General features: G+C 38.0%; 1 long non-coding RNA gene across 2 annotated transcripts; it reads left to right on the forward strand.

Annotated features, from left to right (window-relative positions):
* Positions 1 to 778: 778 nt before the first annotated feature.
* On the forward strand, positions 779 to 10,921 carry LOC122035073. 2 transcript variants are annotated; one of them, XR_006126881.1, is made up of 3 exons: positions 779 to 1,044; positions 2,875 to 2,991; positions 10,658 to 10,921. It is a non-coding gene; the product is annotated as an uncharacterized LOC122035073 (long non-coding RNA). The 2 variants fall into 2 exon arrangements; XR_006126880.1 differs by lacking the exon at positions 10,658 to 10,921 and having other exon boundaries at positions 2,875 to 3,080.
* The last annotated feature ends 7,941 nt before the right edge of the window (positions 10,922 to 18,862 follow it).

The following is an 18,862-nucleotide window of genomic DNA, read 5'->3' on the forward strand; positions in this document are numbered from 1 at the left end:
GCGCCTTCCATAACCATTGAAGGTACCTTCAATGTGACAAACTCTATCCCGACTTCACTGTGCCTTATCTATGATGAGGTCCAAAATTTATGTCGTGGAAGGCGCCTTCAATGAACTGAAGGTGCCTTCTATGAACAGTGCTAAGACGCCTTCAGTGATTAAAGGCTCTTCCATCCCTTGGAAGGTGCCTCAGGTACTGTTCACCTAGGCTTTTTGTGTTCTTATTGCCCTGGAAAGCGTGTTAGTCCAATAAACCAAATAATAACCTGCAAGACAAGTGTTAGCATAATAATACTGAGTAGTAATTAGACTGTGTCCCTCCAAGACCAGGATCTAGTCAAAGTCTCACTTTAGGGATCCAAAATGATCATAAACGAGACCGACGCCTATTATCTCTTAACTGGGACGCATCCTCACCGAGTCACTCTTCTCTAGTAATTTACCTTAACTTACCAACTTACAGTATGTGTGACTAGTGTAACGACCCAACATTCCCTATTTTGAGTTCTAAATGTCCTTAAAAATATTTGGAAATGCTTTTAAAATATTCTAGAGATTTTTAGGAATTTTTAGAATATTTTTATGCAATTTTTTGAGATCGTTTGGTATTTTTACTAAACGAAAAAAGTTTTGAAAAAAAACTTCCAAATCGAGATTCAAACCGTGGACCTCGAGTTAAGTAGAGGTTCATTTAACCAATAGACCAGCCGCGGGTTTCTTAGTGAAACTCGAACCAAATAGTATTTAAGTTATAATTAAAACCGAAATACCTAGGTTTAAGAGGGTTAAGTTATTTCTTTTCCTTTCCTTGCCCGAAACCCTCTTTTCCTCTCACGCAAGCGCGGCGCGGCTCTCTCTCGGGCGGAAACGAAGACGACCTAGGGCACGTCTCCGGCGGTCGACAAGCACCGTTTTCCGGCCGGTCTTCACCCGTGCATGAACACCTCGATGAGAGGAGCTCAGAAACGCAAAGAAGCTACCGAGACTTCATCTCTCCGAAACCCTAGATCTCCCTCTTCGGCTGTGAGTCCAAGAACACGAAGGGTAAGTCGCTTACTCACCTGCGGTAAGGGTAGCTCTCGAATTCTTGCTTCTTCTTGTTGTTTTCTTTGATATATGCCGCTAGGAGGGTGTCCTTGAGTTGCTGCTGTGAGTTGTTAAGGAAGATGGGAGGAGTATTTGATTGGATTAGATTTTAGACTTTGCTTATTCTTGTTTTTGAATTATTCTGTGAAAGATATGGTGATGGGTTTGCTGCCGTGAATTGAGGTTTTGGGCTTGGTTTTCTTCCTTGCATGAAGGTTGTACAGAAATTTGAGTTTACTAAGAGTTTTTGAATCCTTCCTTTGTTTTTGGAAGGCTGTATAGAATCAGATTATTGCTTAGGGTTGGCTGCCGTGAGTTAAGGTTTCATATTTGGGTTTTTTTTCCTTATCTAGTATGCTGTAAAGAATGTTGTATGAAGCTCACTGCCAAGGACCTCAAAGGAATGAAATAAATTGTATAAACTAGGCATGTGGTCTAGATTGTCCAGCCCATATGTTGTGCATTGAGACTCTAGACTTTCTAGCGTTAATGAAATAAATAGCCCTGTTTTCCTTGAGTGTGCAGAGGAGTTTTGCTTCCTTAATAGGCAAGAACTTCCCTTTATAATAAGCTTGCACAACCTTGAACATGATGTTTAGTTTCGGTTTTGAGTTTCTGTTCGAGTTTTGAAGCATGCTTGAAAAATTATGTTGCTTTATGTTGTGAACATGTTTGCAAGGATTTTAGTTTTAGCAGGTTTTTAGTTTGAACAACTAGTGTGCTTTGTTTCCTTGCTTTCGTATTTTCTTCCTGTACAACATTAGGATGGTTTGGAATTAATGAGTATGAATGGCTTTAGGTCAGCATTTCAGTTTAGTTCTTTTGCAATGATTATTAAGCATGGACAACCGACCTTCTCTTTTAGCTTTGTAGTTTTATTTCCCTTGCAAATCACTGAGCTTGAATGGTCTATTTTAAAGTATGCAAATCTTAGATTTCTTTGTTATTGGACAACATGTACAATTAGATGCAATTCCTTATTTTCACAGCAAGTCTTAACGAATTGAACTCGTTCTATGTAACTCTAGAATTTATATGTACATATAGTATTCTATTAAATCCTTTTAGGGATTTATGAGAAGTTATAAGTAAGAAAAGACCAAGGTCTTGATAGGATCCCTAAATTTTAAGTATTGGGATCAGTAGCACGCCAAGTGCTCAAAGAAATGCCATGGAATTTTATTATAAGAATATAAAAAGATAACAAGTATTTTATTTTAAAGCAAGGCTAGTACCCGACTTCCAAGGTTGTCGTTAAACAAATTCAGATGACCAATTCCAAGGTCTTGGCCCTGGTAAGACTAAGGTCTTTGCCCTCGTAGGACTGATGACTAGCTACCACAGTCCCTATTAGGGAGCGCGCATTGGTACTAAGCCTGGGCCCCAAGAGAAGTTGATTATTATTTTAAAGTAATAAAGTATAAGTTTTTAAACAAATGAAATAAGCTCCATTTATGCTTAGAGTCAGTAAGTTTATCTTCTTTTAATTCGAAGCATGTAGTATTAGTTTTGTTTGTTTCCTGATTAGTTATTTAGCATGATTAGCTTTATCTTCCAGCATGCAGTTTTATCCTTGTATAGCATGATTAGCTATTAGAATTACATGAGTAGATTTCTTAGCTTTTCTTTGCTATTAGATTAACATGAGCAGATATGTTTATGCTTTATTTTCTTTTAGAGCATACAGTTTCTAGTTCTTCTTGTATACATGCATATTCATGTTTTTGTGAGTTAGATAACACTTACTAAGCAAATTTTGCTTATAGATTACATTTCCTCTTACTGCAGATAAAGGAAAGGAAAAGATTTAGTAAGGAAGGCGACAAGGTGGTGCGGATGGTGTGTGATGCCAGGACTGTGGGAGAGAATTGGGAAGTTTGAGTTTTCGTGTCTAGTGGATATGAAGTAATTCAGTTGTACTTTATGGTTGATGTCATTTGAGATTATATTTTATATTCCATGTTTTATTGAGTTTATTCACGTTTTAGATTGCATGCTGTGATGAGGTTCTATGTAATAAGTAGATATTATAGTTTTTGACTCTTATTAAACTGCATGGGTGTTGATACATGTTCCAGCCGCCTGTGGCTGAAGTATATATTTTATGTATCTCAGTTTATGGTCACCGGTACAGGGTAGACTTTGCCGAAATTTTTTGGTAAGGACTCCTCATGGTTTCGTTCATACCGGTTGAGTAGAGTTAGTAGTTAAGTAACGGTCATCCTTAGAGAGTAGTATAGTATAGTTAGAAGGGTGGTCATTACAGTTGGTATCAGAGCAGTCCCCATTCTCCAGCATCACACATCAGCACCAACCTTGCCGTCTTCAAGTAAGAAAGTATTTAAGTTTTCCTTTTATGTTTTTCCTTATCATTTGCAGTATAGAGTATTTGCTCATAGGTGCTTAAGTAAGATAGAAGTTTTTGTTCTCTTTTATATATATATATATGTCTGGAAGAATAGAGACGATTTTAATTTTTCTCTTGTTACATAATTAGATGTCAAGAAGAGGACGTCCTCGTACCGCTCGTACTGAAGATAGAGCTCAAGAGAATGAAGAGCCCAGAACAGCTGAACCAAATCTCTCTGAAGTCGTTGCGCAACTCCAGAGACAAGTAGCAGAGCAACAACAAGTGATCGTCAATCTGATGGCGAATCAGCAGCCAATCCCTCCCACTCCTCCAACTATCAATGTGGAGACTCCAGGGGTGACTAAGGTTCCACCAGCCGCCCTGGAAGTCCCCATAGCACCTAGAAGACAAGAAACATACCTGATACAGTGGCTGAAACTGAAGCCAAAGAGTTTCTCAGGCACGACTGAGCCCTGGGATGCTCAGGCTTGGTTCAAGACATTGGAGAGCACCATGGAGCTTCTTGACTGGCCAGAAGTCGAGAAGGTCAAGTGTGCCTCATTCTGCCTATCTGGAGATGCTCATATGTGGTGAGAGAGAGTTAAAAGCAAGAGAGCAGTCAATCAGATGAGCTGGGTTGACTTTGAAGCATAATTTTATGAAGAATTCTTCCGCCAGCGGATCACCAATAATCACTATGAGGAGTTCATAGAATTCAGACAAGGTGACCTGTCAGTGGAAGAAGCAGTAAAGAAATTCAATAAGCTAGCTCGTCTCTGCCCAGAGCTAGTAAGCATGGAGAAGGAACGAGTCAGACTGATGCACAGGATGCTGAGGCCAGTGATAGCACTTAATGTGAGTAGTGGAACTCACCAGCCCCAGACTGGCGAAGAGCTGGTTAGCAGAGCATTAGTCGCTAAAGCCAGTCAAGATTGAAGAAAAAACAGTTGGGAGTCAGAAACCTCAGGCAAATAAGCAGAACTGGAAAGGCAAGGGTAGTAAAAGAAAGCAGTGGAACTCAGGAGGTAACTAGAAAGGAGGACCAGCAAATAAGCAGACCAAGTTCCCTCCCTGTCCTAAATGTGGGAGAACACATCCAGGAGCCTATCTTTTGGGTAAGACTGGATGTTATTCCTGTGGTCAGGAAGGACACATGGCGAAAGAATGTCCTAACAAGTTCAAAGCACCTCAGCCACAGCCAATACAATATGGAGGCAAACCTCAGCTACATTATATGCCTGCAACTCTGGAAGGACCTCAGCTCAGTCAAGGAAGGTTGGAAGCCCCACCAGTTCCAGCCAGTGCCAGAGTATTCTCCCTCACTAAAGAGGAAGCTGCTAGTGCCTCCACGGTCATAACAGGTCAAGTAGTTATTTTTCAGCATATAACTACTGCACTATTTGACACTGGGGTGACCCATTCTTTTGTATCAGTACCCTTTGCCAAAGAATTATAGGTACCTACAGAAAGTATGAACTCCAAGTTCCTGACGACCCTACCTTCTGGGGAAGTCATGGAATCTAACCAGTGGCTTCGGGTTGTACCAGTCAGAATTTCAGACCGTGAGCTATGTGTAGATCTGGTAGTCCTCGCCATGCAGGATTTCAATATCATTTTGGGTATGGATTTCCTCAGCAAGTACAGTGCTTCAGTGGACTGCCGCAGAAGGAAAGTGATCTTTAGTCCAGAAGGTGAACCATCCTATGAGTTCACGGGAGTACCAAAGAGGAAGACCCAGAAATTCCTCTCTTCTCTCACAGCTCACTAGATGTTAGCTAAAGGGTGTGCTGGTTTTCTTGCGCATATTGTGAGTACAGAAGAACAAGAAGGACCCAAGCAGGAGGAAGTTCGGGTAGTTTGTGAGTATCCAGAGGTATTCCCAGAAGAGCTACTTGGACTACCTCCCAACAGAGAAGTGGAGTTTGAGATTGAACTGGTTCCTGGTACCGGTCCAATTTTAAAAGCTCCATACTGCATGTCTCCAGCAGAGCCGAAAGAGTTACAAGAACAACTTCAGGAGCTGCTTGACAAAGGCTTCATCCGTCCTAGTCATTCACCATGGGGAGCTCCTGTGTTATTTGTCAAGAAGAAAGACGGATCTATGCGGATGTGCATAGATTATAGAGCTCTGAATCAAGTGACAATCAAGAACAAGTACCCCCTTCCCAGGATCGATGACTTATTTGATCAGTTGAGAGGGGCAACAGTATTCTCAAAAATAGACCCGCGCTCTGGGTACCATCAGTTGAAAGTGAAGGAAAGTGATATACCCAGAACAGCTTTCAAGACCAGATACGGACACTATGAGTTTGTAGTCATGCCTTTTGGTGTGACTAATGCACCTGCAGTCTTCATGGACCTGATGAACAGAGTGTTCAGAGAATACCTTGACAAGTTTGTCATTGTGTTCATCGACGACATTCTAGTCTATTCCAGAACCTCAGAGGAGCATGACACACACTTGAGGATAGTATTGCAGACCCTTCAGCAAAAGCAGCTATATGCTAAGTTCTCAAAGTGTGAGTTCTAGTTAGATCAGGTGGCGTTTCTAGGTCACATAATTTCTAAAGAAGGTATCCAAGTGGATTCAGCCAAAATAGAAGCGGTCAACAACTGGAGTAGACCCAACAATGCCAGGGAGATCAGAAGCTTCCTTGGTTTAGCCGGATACTACAGAAAATTTGTGGAGGACTTTTCCAGGATAACCTCTCCACTAACAGCCCTCACCAGGAAGAATAGGAAGTTTGAATGGTCAGACAAATGTGAGCAGAGTTTCCAAGAGCTAAAGAAGAGACTGACCAGTGCTCCTATTCTGACAGTCCCAGAAAGTGACAAGAGTTTTGACATCTACAGTGATGCTTCTAAGATGGGCCTAGGAGTTGTTCTCATGTAAGAAGGAAAAGTTATAGCTTATGCTTCCAGGCAACTCAAAGACTACAAAAAGAACTACCCCACTCAGGATCTTGAGCTGGTAGCTGTGGTCTTTGCACTGAAACTCTAGCGACACCACTTGTATGGAGTTCAGTGCAGAATCTTCACAGACCATCAGAGTTTGAAGTATTTCTTTACTCAGAAAAACTTAAACATGAGACAGCGCAGGTGGCTAGAGTTGGTCAAAGACTATGACTGTGAAATCCTCTACCACCCAGGCAAATATAATAAAGTGGCAGATGCACTAAGCAGAAAATCCAGTGCATCCCTGATGTCTTTGTCATCATTAGCCCTACCACTACAGAAGGAGTTGTCATATTTCAGACTTGAAGTTATTTATAGGCAACTCTCTGCATTGACCTTAGAGTCTACCTTCCTTGAGGATATATAGAGAAAGCAAAGTGAAGATCCAGATATCCAGAAGATCTAGCAAGGGATACAGAAAGAAGAAAATTTAGAGTTTCGAGTATCAGACAGTGAGATTCTTTATCAGGGGAGCCGCCTTTGTGTCACCAATGATGAAGAGCTGAGAAAGAAAATTTTCGAGGAAACTCATAGTGCACCTTACTCCATGTATCCTGGTTCTACCAAGATGTACCAAGACGTGAAACAGAGGTTCTGGTGGTCTGGACTCAAAAGAGATGTAGCTAAATATGTCAGTACTTGCCTGACATGTCAAAGGGTCAAAGCAGAACACCAGAGACCAGGGGGAGTTCTACAGCCTCTCCCAATCCCAGAGTGGAAGTGGGAAGACATATCCATGGACTTCATAACAGGTCTCCCAAGAACCACAAATGGATATGATACGATATGGGTGATAGTGGACAAATTGACCAAATCTGCCCATTTCCTAGCCATCAAGGTATCCCACTCTATAGAGCAGTTGGCACAGTTATATGTTAAGGAGGTGATCAGACTTCACGGAGTTCCTAAATCTATTGTTTCTGATAGAGATGGATGCTTCACCTCACACTTTTGGGAGTGTGTTCAGAATGCACTAGGCACCAAACTCAAGTTCAGCACAACATTCCATCCTCAGACTGATGGACAGACAGAGCGAGTAAATCAGATTCTTGAAGATTTGCTTAGAGCTTGTGCACTAGATTTTAAGGGAAGTTGGTGCAAGTATCTATGCTTAGCTGAGTTTGCCTACAGCAATAGCTATCAGGCCACCATCAAGATGACACCTTATGAGGCGTTGTATGGCAGGAAGTGCAGATCACCCATTTGCTGGCAAGAAGCAGGTGAAAGAAAAGAAATGGAACTGGAACTGGGCATTCAGACAGAGCTGATAGATGAGACTACTCAGGCTATTCAGAAGATCAGACAAAGAATTGAGACTGCCCAGAGTAGACAGAAGAGTTATGCTGACACACGCCGTAGGCCACTTGAATTCCAAGTAGGGGATTCAGTCTTTTTCAAGGTTGCTCCGATGAAGGGAGTGATGAGATTTGGCAAGTCTCGTTATGTAGGACCTTACCTGATCACAGAAAGGATTGGGAAAGTAGCTTACAAGCTAGACTTACCATAGGACATGTCAGCAATACATAATGTATTTCATATCTCTATGCTAAAGAAGTGTATTTACGACCCTAGCCAAGTGATTCAGCCTCAGTCAGTGCAAATCCAAGAGGATCTTAGCTACGAGAGCAGACCTACACAGATAGTGGACAGAGCAGTCAAGAGACTAAGAAACAAAGAAGTGCCAGTAGTGAAGGTCATCTGGCAGAACCAGAAACACGAGGAGGTCACTTGGAAGCGTGAGGACAGTATGAGACAGAAATATCCAGAGTTATTCTAAGTTCGAGGACGAACTTTTTATAAGGTATGGGGGACTGTAACAACCTAACTTTCCCTATTTCAAGTTCTAAATGTCCTTAAAAATATTTGGAAATGCTTTTAAAATATTCTAGAGATTTTTAGGAATTTTTAGAGTATTTTTATGCAATTTTTGGAGGTCGTTTGGTATTTTTACTAAACGAAAGAAGTTTTGACAAAAAACGCCCAAGCCGAGATTCGAACCATGGACCTCGAGTTAAGTAGAGGTTCATTTAACCAACAGACCAGCTGCGGGTTTCTTAGTGAAACTCGAACCAAAAAGTATTTAAGTTATAATTAAAACTGAAATACCTAGGTTTAAGAGGGTTAAGTTATTTCTTTTCCTCTCCTTGCCCGAAACCCTCTTCTCCTCTCACGCACGCGCGACGTGGCTCTCTCTCGGGCGGAAACGAAGATGACCTAGGGCACGTCTCCGGCGGTTGACGAGCACTGTTTTCCAGCCGGTCTTCTCCCGTGCGTGACCACCTCGACGAGAGGAGCTCGGAAACGCAAAGAAGCCGCCGAGATCTTCATCTCTCCGAAACCCTAGATCTCCCTCTTCGGCTGTGAGTCCAAGAACACGAAGGGTAAGTCACTTACTCACCTGCGGTAAGGGTAGCTCTCAAATTCTTGCTTCTTCTTGTTGTTTTCTTTGATATATGCCGCTAGGAGGGTGTCCTTGAGTTGTTGCCGTGAGTTGTTAAGGAAGATGGGAGGGGTTTTTGATTGGATTAGATTTTGGACTTTGCTTATTCTTGTTTTCGAATTATTCTATGAAAGATATGGTGATGGGGTTGCTGCCGTGAATTGAGGTTTCGGGTTTGGTTTTCTTCCTTGCATGAATGCTGTACAGAAATTTGAGTTTACTAAGAGTTTTTGAATCCTTCCTTTGTTTTTGGAAGGCTGTATAGAATCAGATTATTGCTTAGGGTTGGCTGTCGTGAGTTATGGTTTCATATCTAGGTTTTTTTTCCTTATCTAGTATGCTGTAAAGAATGTTGTATGAAGCTCACTGCCAAGGACCTCAAAGGAATGAAATAAATTGTATAAACTAGGCATGTGGTCTAGATTGTCCAGCCCATATGTTGTGCATTGAGACTTTAGACTTTCTAGCGTTAATGAAAATGAACAGCCCTATTTTCCTTGAGTGTGCAGAGGAGTTTTGCTTCCTTAATAGGCAAGAACAACCCTTTATAATAAGCTTGCACAACCTTGAATTTGAGCCTACAGATTTAGTTCCCTTATTCTGAGTTATGTAGGCACTTCTTGAACATGCTGTTTAGTTTCGATTTTGAGTTTCTGTTCGAGTTTTGAAGCATGCTTGAAAAATTCTGTTGCTTTATGTTGTGAACATGTTTGCAAGGATTTTAGTTTCAGTAGGTTTTTAGTTTGAACAGCTAGTGTGCTTTGTTTCCTTGCTTTCGGATTTTCTTCCTGTACAGCATTAGGATGGTTTGGAATTAATGAGTATGAATAGCTTTAGGTTAGCATTTCAGTTTAGTTCTTTTGCAAAGATTATTAAGCATGGACAATCGGCCTTCTCTTTTAGCTTTGTAATTTTATTTCCCTTGCAAATCAGTGAGCTTGAATGGTCTATTTTAAAGTATGCAAATCTTAGATTTCTTTGTTATTGGACATCATGTACAGTTAGATGCAATTCCTTATTTTCACAGCAAGTCTTAACTAATTGAACTCGTTCTATGTAACTCTAGAATTTATATGTACATATAGTGTTCTATTAAATCCTTTTAGGGATTTATGAGAAGTTATAAGTAAGAAAAGACCAAGGTCTTGATAGGATCCCTAAATTTTAAGTATTGGGATCAGTAGCACGCCAAGTGCTCAAAGAAATGCCAAGGCATTTTATTATAAGAACATAAAAAGATAACATGTATTTTATTTTAAAGCAAGGCTAGTATCCGACTTCCAAGGTTGTCGTTAAACAAATCCAGGTGACCAATTCCAAGGTCTTGGCCCTGGTAAGACCAAGGTCTTTGCCCTCATAGGACTGATGACTAGCTACCACAGTCCCTATTAGGGAGCGCGCATTGGTACTAAGCCTGGGCCCCAAGAGAAGTTGATTATTATTTTAAAGTAATAAAGTATAAGTTTTGAAACAAATGGAACAAGCTCCATTTATGCTTAGAGTCAGCAAGTTTAGCTTCTTTTAATTCGAAGCATGCAGTATTAGTTTTGTTTGTTTCCTGATTAGTTATTTAGCATGATTAGCTTTATCTTCCAGCATGCAGTTTTATCCTTGTATAGCATGATTAGCTATTAGAATTACATGAGTAGATTTCTTAGCTTTTCTTTGCTATTAGATTAACATGAGCAGCTATGTTTATGCTTTATTTTCTTTTAGAGCATACAGTTTCTAGTTCTTCTTGTATACATGCATATTCGTGTTTTTGTGAGTTAGATAGCGCTTACTAAGCAAATTTTACTTATAGATTGCATTTCCTCTTACTGTAGATAAAGGAAAGGAAAAGATTTAGTAAGGAAGGCGACAAGGTGGTGCGGATGGTGTGTGATGCCAGGATTGTGGGAGAGAATTGGGAAGTTTTGAGTTTTCGTGTCTAGTGGATATGAAGTAATTGAGTTGTACTTTATGGTTGATGTCATTTGAGATTGTATTTTATATTCCATGTTTTATTGAGTTTATTCATGTTTTAGATTGCATGTTGTGATGAGGTTCTATGTAATAAGTAGATATTATAGTTTTTGACTCTTATTAAACTGCATGGGTGTTGATACATGCTCCAGCCGCCTGTGGCTGAAGTATATATTTTATTTATCTCAGTTTATGGTCACCGGTACAGGGGTGATTTTGTCGAAATTTTTCGGTAAGGACTCCTCGTGGTTTCGTTCATACCGGTTGAGTAGAGTTAGTAGTTAAGTAACAGTCATCCTTAGAGAGTAGTATAGTATAGTAAGAAGGGTGGTCGTTACAACTAGCCTCTTGACCTACTAAGTCTTCATGCCAGTTGTCAGGTCTGCAAACCCAACTAGATTTCTGCTGGTTGTCCACTAGACTTCCTGTCAGATATCAGGTCGGCCTGTTGACCTATCTGGACTTCACAATAGCTATCCAGTCCCGCAGATCTAGCTGGATTTTAGTATGGTATCTGGTCCCCAGACTTATCAATTCCTGCACACTTGACAAAGTAGTTAGACAAATAACACATTTAACTTTAACCTATTTGTCATACATCAAAACCAGATTATTAGTGAAACTTGCACTAACAATCTCCCCCTTTTTGATGTAATGATAACCTGGGTTAAAGTTAGAAAAATAAATGCAAATAAGCATTAAGCATGAAATGTTTAATAGTGATGAGTTAGCTTTTCTAACCTAACCTACTATCCTCCCTTTTTAGCATACATCAAAAAAATAAATGCATGCAACATAAATAATTAAGGGTTTAGTATAAAAAAGGGGCTTTGCAAACTTAATTTTGAAAATAGGTGTTTAAAAACCAACTATTTCAAATAGAAAGTACTTATCTTCTGTAAGAAGTTTTTGCATGTAATGTTTTAAAATAAAACTTTACAAAGGTAAAAATTCAGGTTTATTTGAGGAAGGATTAAATATTTTGAGAAAAGTAAATATTTACAAAGTAATTTTAAAGAAATTTTTTCTGAAATTTTCAAAGTAATTTGAAAGAAAAATTTTCTAAGACAAGAATTTTCAAAGTACTTTAAAATAAAACAATTTAACAAGTATTTTTGAAGTAGTGTTAAAGAGGAAATGAAGTTTCTAAGACAAATGCTTTCAAACAAGATTTTAGGTAAACATTCCAAAATAAGTCTTTAAATAGATTACTAAGTAAAAATTTCAAAGGATAAGAAGAGAATTCCCAAACTAATTTTCAAAATGATAAAATAATTTCCAAAGTATTTTTCAAAATATTTGAAGATTAAATTGTTCAAAAACATTTAGCAAAGATAAACTTGTAGAAGATTTTGAAATCCATTTTTCAAGGAAAATTTTGAACTTACTTTTCAAAGGTAAAATTTTTTTCAAAGCTTCATTTTTAGTGCAACCTTTGAAAGTGAATTTTTCAAAACAACTTATGAAAGAAAAAAAACTTCAAACCATTTAAGTAAATTCATTTTGAAAATAGAATATATTTTTTTAAAAATATCAAGAAGAGGAAAAAATTTGAAAGTATTTTTCACAATATTCTCCCCCTGAACCTGATATTATTTAAGGAAAATATTTTTCTAGAAATTATCCTTAAATATCTAACCGCTAGTTACTAACTAACTATCAAAAGATACCAGTGTTCATTTGATTAGTCAAGTTAAGTATATATATCTAGTTATGACTAAGATGTATTACTTAACTTGATCACTATAATTTGATATTTCTCACTCAGATTTGTGTCGATGCACTGATATAAGCATCATAAGCCCAGACAATTTGCTTATTAATCTCAGGTCATTCTAGGTTTTTGAATACACAATCAACAGAGTCCTAATGTGTTTGTGAGATTCTCAATCCTAGTTCTATAGGAACATGATTTCTATGGTTTTGATCTAGTCTATGGCTAAAATTAATTTTTAAAAATATAAGAAATTGGAAATTTTTAGAAAAATAAAAGTAAAGAAATTTTTCTTAATATTAGTGTCCTAATATGATCAAGTATGGTTATCATCAGCTAGAGGGGGTGGAGACCGCTCAGATACTCACAAGGCTCAAATGATCTGCTGTAGTTCGATGGTCATCTCCTCCTGGAGCAAGGAGAAACCAGTGGTCATCTCTCCCCGAAGAGTGCTAAATCTGTCCGAGATTGACTTCCGGAGCTGTGCGGAGGACTCCTCAAGTCGTACTAATCACTCCTCGATGGATAGTTAGGTGGAGGATTGTGTCGAGGTCTAGGGTTGGGTCAGAGTTAGGTGATATCCGAAGAGCTCCTCGGCCATGAATACTGGCATCTCCTCTCCCTCGTCGGGAATGATGGGTGGAAAATTATCCTTGGCCTCGCCTGGTATATCTAGTTGTGGTCCTTCTTTCCAGGCTAGTCCCCCTAAGTAGTGATGTCTATATGCACTAATGCAAATTGACGCTGGCCAATCTTGTCATATGTGCTAAGGGAAGTGGTCGTACCCTGCGTCATATCTACCCTTATGGTTGAGAATATATATGTCAAAATATGATAGTATGACATGTGAACCTACAACCTAATGATAAGACCGGATACATGAATGACATTGTGGAATATGTGTAATGCAATGTCGATGTCAAGGCACTGGCATAATGCATATAGGAAAAATGAATTATAAGGCCGCATCATCGCAACATCGCGAGATGTGATTGATAGAATACAGGTAGTTAGAACTCGATATAGAATATAGTCCCGGACCCTAAGAGAGAGTGACCTAAAGTCAATCATTGTAGGAAGTCTCTTTGTAACGACCACCCTTCTGACTACTACTACACTCTAAGAATGACCGTTACTTAACTACTAACTCTACTTAACTAGTATGATTAAAAATCACATGGAAATCCTACCGAAAAATTTCGGCAGAATCTCCCTTGTACCGGTGACCATAAACCAAGATACAAGCATAGTATACATCTGTAATACCCACTAAGCTTGTAAGATAAATATATGAATGTGGGATTTTGCCTTAGAAAAATAATAGGAAGTGAGTTGAAGCAAAAAAGAAAATAAAATGAAATAAAAAGAAGTGAAGGTCAAGGATTGAACCTTGGACCTCTTATATTATTCATAGAATTAATTAGTAGAAACCAATTGGGATAGAGATAAGATGTTGATAGCAAAGGAGGGAAATTCATGATAAGGGTGAGAGTAAAAGCTAGCCAAAAGAAGACAAGAAAAGAGCAAGAGAAAGACAACTTGCCTTCCTCCCTTTCTCTCCCTCTTCCTCTTTACTTTTGCCAAAAATTTAAAGAGGGAATTAAGAGGATTCAATCCCCCTTATTTCATCATGAATGGTGAGAATAAATTAGAAAATAAAATACATAAAATAAAAATAGAAAATGGGTTAAGGGAGAAGGAAAGCAAAAATCAATCTTGCTACCTCTTCCCCCTTAACATAAAAGGGAGCAAGAAAAGAGAAGTTTATTTTTCTCTCATTTTCTCTCATTCTTCCTCTCCCTCACCGAAACCATCAGTCCCCTCTCCTCCATCTTCGGCCCCAAAGCCAAGGTTTTTCCCTTAAGAAAGCCTAAGATACAAGGAGGACTTAGCAAGGGAATCAAGGGAAAGGAATTAGAAGAAGAGGCTACTTCTTCCATCACCATACCTTAGATCCACAAGCGAAAAGGATGTAAGCTTCCCCTCACCTGTGGTACAAGGCTTTTTTATGTGATTTTCGGATTTTATAAGGATTAGAAAACCTAGGAAAGAATTTAAGGAAAATTCGGCCAAAGAAAGGGTTTTCAAATCTAGGAAGGTTTAAACAAGTCCTTATTTCATGATATTTTTTCTATGCTATGTAGGAAGGATTTTCTTCATATTTTTATACCTAAATAATGCTTGATCAGAGGAGTACCTAACCCTAGAATTTCGGTCAAAAATATTTTAAAGAGGTTAGGGAAAATATTGTGTAACCAAACTAATGCAAGATTCTCTCCATGAACTATTAAGGATCTTTTATTGGTTTTCTTGCTTAAAAGTTACTTGGAACCAAAAGAAATCCATTTATATGTTTCGGCCAAGAAAATGGCTTAGGGTTAGGAAGACCTTTAAATTTAAGTAACCATGTTTGTATGATAGAATATAGAGTTTTCTTAAAGAATTGCATGTTGAACATTGCTAGAAATTCATGAACTCTTATTTTAGATTTTCGGCCATGATAAGATGGATAGTTTAGAAAAGCTTAAACAAAATTCTAATATGCTCAAGACCTCTGTGATATTATGATATGAAAGTTGTTTAATGTTCTTATGTTTAAATTGAGTATAGGAAAATTAGTTACATGATATATGACATGTAAGATCACAAGGGTCCTAGCTTGTTTATGAACCAACTTTGTATATGATGTTCTTAGTAATTTTTGCCATGAAACTTACTTAGGTTTTCCATGCTTTAGGCCACTTAAAACCTAGTTTAAAGAATGGTAGGTTTCGGCCATGAGGAAAAATAAAAGAAAAAGGGAAAGAAACCTAGGAAGCTTAAGACACAATTCACATGTATGTTTATTATGCTTGTCTTTATACATGCTATGAAACTTGTATGATTTCTTATGCTTTTAGGCTATTTGAAGCAAGTTTATATACTGTTGAATTTCGGCCAAGTAGGGTTTAAAAGACCTAGAGGCCTTAGAAATGAAACCAAATGTGTTAAAAGTGCTTCTTATGAAAATAGGATAATGTGTTGATTGTGTCACATGCTTGTATAATTTTTTCCATGACCTAAATGGACCATTGTATGTTTTGGCCATGAAGGAATAGATGCCCTAGAAACCCTAGAACAAGAATTAAATATGCTTATGTCACTTTACATGGAATATGATAAGTAAAAAGACAAAGTTCCCATGCTATATGTTGTTTAATGACCTAATTGAGGCTAGGGTAAGTTTCGGCCATACATGTTGTATAATATTTTGTTATGAATTTATACATGATGTTAGTTCAAGTTCACATGCTTGTATGTTTGTTTTTAGCCCTAATGAACACTTGTTAAAAGTTTGACTATGACATATGTTAAGGGCTTGAAGGATTTAGGAACTAGCTCAATATACTAACTATGTTACTTGAAAAAAAATGCTATAAATATGATTTAAGGTTTCCATGCTTTCATGACATTTGGGACCTTGTTTATATACTGATAGGGTTCGGCCACATGAGTTTAAGGACTTGGAGAACTTAGAAACCAAGTAAATCATACTTATAATGCTTCCTATGAAATTCATGTAATGATAATTTAGGTTTCACATGCTTGGAGGTTGTTTTTACCTAAATTGAGATCTAAGGGGGTTCGGCCATGATAGGAACCCAAGGGTTTAGGAAGCTTAGAACTCAAGTTAACTATGTTACCATGTTTCTTATGATAGTATAATCACATGATACACCCTTATGCTTAAATATGTATGCTTGTGATTTATATTTTTCTTATGATATGATATGTGTTTAGAAATATGCATGCTTTGATGATGTGTTATGTGCTTAGAATATGCATGCTTGATGATATGCTATATGCTTAGAATATGCATGTTTTTATGATATGATATGTGTTTAGAAATATGCATGCTTTGATGATATGTTATGTGCTTAGAATATGCATGCTTGACGATATACTATATGCTTAGAATATGCATGCTTTTATGATATGCTATGTGGATAGAAATGTGCATGCTTTGATGATATGCTATGTGCCTAAAATATGCATGCTTTTATGACATGATGTATGCCTAAGTGATGCATACTTTTTATGACATGATGTATGCCTAAGTGATGCATACTTTTATGACATGATGTATGTCTAAGTGATGCATACTTTTATATGATGTATGCCTAAGTGATGCATACTTTTATGACATGATGTATGCCTAAGTGATGCATACTTTTATATGATGTATGCCTAAGTGATGCATGCTTGTATGATGTATGATATGTATAAGTATGACATGTATTTTACTTTGAATGGCTTGTACCAAAAGGGTGGGCTCCTTATGCGCCCCTAGGTCGAATTACGGGCCTAGTAAAGGGTGGGCTCCTTACTAGACCCGACCCCGGGCCGGGTCTGGCCCGGACCCGGCCCGGGCCGGGTCTGGCCCGGACCCGGCCCGGGCCCGTAACCGGGTCAACGGGCCGGTTGCCCGTTGACCCGGTTCGCCGGGTCGAACCGGAACCGGCCCAGCAAGTTCCGGTTCATTGGATGTAAAACCGGCGAACCGCCGGTTAACCGGCGGGTTGAACCGGCGGTTCAACCGCAAATATTTTTTTTTAAACGGCTTGAACCGCCGGTTAACCGGCGGTTCATAGCCGTTGGAACCGCCGGTTAACCGGCGGTTCGTAGCCGTTGGGAGGGTTTTTTAAGTATTTTTTTTCAACGGTTAGGATCATTTGACCGTTTTTTGATCAATGACTATGATTTAGTGTCTGTTACTATCAAAACTCTATAAATAGAGAGCTTATTTCATCATTTTTCACACATCTTCTCTACTCTTAATCTCATTTTCGTATTCTCTAATCTCTACACGCTTTCGTTTTCAATTACAATGGAAGGAGGCCGCGGAGGTGCATCATCTCGAGCTCGGAAGGGAAAGCAAATAATGAATCCGCGGGAGGAGGGACCCAACATTCAATCCACCGATGATGAGATCGAGCATCTTCCGAATCCGACACCCGACACACAAGGAAGTACCGATGCAATTACTTCTAAGGTTCGGGAACTTCCTCCTCTAAAATCTTCTATTTTTACTAAACATTTTGAGAAGGTCACTCTTCCGTCGGGAGAAATGCGTGCAAAATGTAAGCACTGCAATGCTTCCTACAAATTCCAAGCCGGCGGCGGCTATGGGTCGTTGAAACGACATGTAGAAACGAAGCACCCGACGGAATATGGACTCGACCGTTCTCAAACACAATTATCAAGATTTTCTTCAACTAGCGGTAGTACCGATTCCGGTTTATTTTTATATTCGGATAATAAATTAAGAGAATCATTTGCTAAATTTATTTCCGTAGAACATCTTTCTTTTAGTTTTGGATCTAAATGCACATTTGAAGATTTTTGTAAAGAATCTCTTAATCCATGTGCTAAACGTGTTCCTAGGACTACACTTACTCGTACAATTAAAAAATTAGTAAAACAAGGAAAAAAGAATTTAATTGATGAATTTAGTAAATTAGATAATAAAGTTTCTTTATGTTCCGATATTTGGAGTGATCATTGGCAAACACATTCGTATATGGGTGTGACTTGCCATTGGATCGATAACTCTTGGAATCTCCAAAAAAGATTATTAGCTTATAGAGTTTTTGATGAATCACATAATGCTCATAATATCGCACAATTATTATGTTTAATTTTAGAAGAATATGGTTTAACTCATAAAATATTTTCAATATCATTAGATAATGCTAGTTCTAATACCGCTTGTATAGATGATCTAAAATTTGTTTGTCAACCTATTATTGGAGGTTTATTTTTCATATTCGTTGTGTATGCCATGTTTTAAATTTATGTGTTCAAGATGGTTTAAAAATTTTAGAAAGTTATATTAAACCAATTAGAATTGCAATTTCTTATTTATGGTCTCATCCATCTATAATGAAACAATGGGGTAGGTTTTGTAAAATTAATGGAATGAGACCTAAAAATTTCCACGTGATGTACCAACACGTTGGAATTCAACATACCAATTATTACAAGATTCATTTCAATATAAATAATTATTATGTTCATTTTTTGCACAAAACACTAATGCTAATATATATTTATTTTCACAACAATGGAATATTTGTAGTAGTATTTGTGAAATTTTAAAAGTATTTAATGATGCAACCGAACAACTTTCCGGTGTTTATTATCCCACTGCTCAATTAGTTTTAGAAAATTTTTCTAATATAGTATTAGTTTTAAATGAACATATTAATAATGAATCTTTATCTCCTTGCATCTTAGCTATGAAAACTAAATGGGAAAAATATTTTTATTTAATTCCTGAAATTTATTTAATTGCATTTGCTTTAGATCCTAG

This window comes from Zingiber officinale, chromosome 11B, assembly GCF_018446385.1.
Source record: "Zingiber officinale cultivar Zhangliang chromosome 11B, Zo_v1.1, whole genome shotgun sequence".
Taxonomy (NCBI): domain Eukaryota; kingdom Viridiplantae; phylum Streptophyta; class Magnoliopsida; order Zingiberales; family Zingiberaceae; genus Zingiber; species Zingiber officinale.